Raw genomic sequence first — 2,824 nt, forward strand, 5'->3', positions numbered from 1 at the left:
TCTTTCTTTCTTTCTTTCTTTCTTTCTTTCTTTCTTTCTTTCTTTCTACTTTTTCTCCCTTTTATTCTGAGCCAAGTGGATTAAAGGCTCTTGGTGCTGCAGCCAGGAGTCACTGCTGTGCCTCTGAGGTGGGAGAGCCAACTTCAGGACACTGGTCCACAAGAGACCTCCCAGCTCCACATAATATCAAACGGCGAAAATCTCCCTGAGATCTCCATCTCAACACCAGCACCCAGCTTCACTCAACGTCCAGCAAGCTACAGTGCTGGACACCCTATGCCAAACAACTAGCAAAACAGGAACACAACCCCACTCATTAGCAGAGAGGCTGCCTAAAATCAAAATAAGGCCACAGACACCCCAAAATACATCACCAGACGTGGACCTGCCCACCAGAAAGACAAGATGCAGAGTCACCCACCACAACACAGACACTAGTCCCCTCCAACAGGAAGCCTACACAACCCACGGAACCAACTTTAGCCACTGGGGACAGACACAAAAACAACGGGAACTACGAACCTGCAGCCTGCAAAAAGGAGACAACAAAAACAGTAACATAAGCAAAATGAGAAGACAGAAAAACACACAGCAGATGAAGGAGCACGGTAAAAACCCACCAGACCTAACAAATGAAGAGGAAATAGGCAGTCTACCTGCAAAAGAATTCAGAATAATGATAGTAAAGATGATCCAAAATCTTGGAAATAGAATAGACAAAATGCAAGAAACATTTAACAAGGACCTAGAAGAACTAAAGATGAAACAAGCAACGATGAACAACACAATAAATGAAATTAAAAATACTCTAGATGGGATCAATAGCAGAATAACTGAGGCAGAAGAATGGATAAGTTACCTGGAAGATAAAATAGTGGAAATAACTACTGCAGAGCAGAATAAAGAAAAAAGAATGAAAAGAACTGAGGACAGTCTCAGAGACTTTTGGGACAATGTTAAACTCACCAACATTCGAATTATAGGGGTTCCAGAAGAAGAAGAGAAAAAGAAAGGGACTGAGAAAATATTTGAAGAGATTATAGTTGAAAACTTCCCTAATATGGGAAAGGAAATAGTTAATGAAGTCCAGGAAGCACAGAGAGTCCCATACAGGATAAATCCAGGGAGAAATACCCCAAGGCACATATTAATCAAATTGTCAAAAATTAAATACAAAGAAAACATATTAAAAGCAGCAAGGGAAAAACAACAAATAACACACAAGGGAATCCCCATAAGGTTAACAGCTGATCTTTCAGCAGAAACTCTGCAAGCCAGAAGGGACTGGCAGGACATATTTAAAGTGATGAAGGAGAAAAACCTACAACCAACATTACTCTACCCAGCAAGGATCTCATTAAGGTTTGATGGAGAAATTAAAACCTTTACAGACAAGCAAAAGCTGAGAGAGTTCAGCACCACCAAACCAGCTTTACAACAAATGCTAAAGGATCTCTAGGCAAGAAACACAAGAGAAGGAAAAGACCTACAATAGCAAACCCAAAACAATTAAGAAAATGGGAATAGGAATGAACATATCAATAATTACCTTAAATGTTAATGGATTAAATGCTCCCACCAAAAGACACAGACTGTATGAATGGATACAAAAACAAGACCTATATATATGCTGTCTACAAGAGACCCACTTCAGACCTAGAGACACATACAGTCTGAGAGTGAGGAGATGGAAAAAGATATTCCATGCAAATGGAAACCAAAAGAAAGCTGGAGTAGCAATTCTCATATCAGACAAAATAGACTTTAAAATAAAGACCATTAGGAGAGACAAAGAAGGACACTACATAATGATCAAGGGATTGATCCAAGAAGAAGATATAACAATTGTAAATATATATGCACCCAACATAGGAGCACCTCAATACGTAAGGCAAATACTAACAGCCATAAAAGGGGAAATCAAAAGTAACACATTCATAGTAGGGGACTTTAACACCCCACTTTCACCCATGGACAGATCATCCAAAATGAAAATAAATAAGGAAACACAAGCTTTAAATGATACATTAAAAAAGATGGACTTAATTGATATTTATAGGACACTCCATCCAAAAACAACAGAATACACATTTTTCTCAAGTGTTCATGGAACATTCTCCAGCATAGATCATATCTTGGGTCACAAATCAAGCCTTGGTAAATTTTAGAAAATTGAAATTATATCAAGTATCTTTTCCAACCAAAATGCTATGAGTCTAAATATCAATTACAGGCATAGATCTGTAAAAAATACAAATACATGGACGCTAAACAATACACTACTTAATAACGAAGTGATCACTGAAGAAATCAAAGAGGAAATTAAAAAATACCTAGAAACAAATGACATTGGAGATACGACAACCCAAAACCTATGGGATGCAGCAAAAGCAGTTCTAAGAGGGAAGTTTACAGCAATACAATCCTACCTTAAGAAACAGGAAACATCTCAAATAAACAACCTAACCTTGGACCTAAAGCAATTAGAGAAAGAAGAACAAAAATACCCCAGAGTTAGCAGAAGGAAAGAAATCATAAAGATCTGATCAGAAATAAATGGAAAAGAAATGAAGGAAACAATAGCAAAGATCAATAAAACTAAAAGCTTGTTCTTTGAGAAGATAAACAAAATTGATAAACCATTAGCCAGACTCATCAAGTAAAAAAGGGAGAAGACTCAGATCAATAGAATTAGAAATAAAAAAGGAGAAGTAACAACTGACAGAAATACAATGGCAGAAACAATGGCACAAATACAAAAGATCATGAGAGATTACTACAAGCAACTCTATGCCAATAAAATGGACAACCTAGAAGAAATGGA

Source organism: Aethalodelphis obliquidens, unplaced genomic scaffold (genome assembly GCF_003676395.1).
Source record: "Aethalodelphis obliquidens isolate GAN/ISIS:26980383/991018 unplaced genomic scaffold, ASM367639v1 scaffold64, whole genome shotgun sequence".
NCBI lineage: Eukaryota > Metazoa > Chordata > Mammalia > Artiodactyla > Delphinidae > Aethalodelphis > Aethalodelphis obliquidens.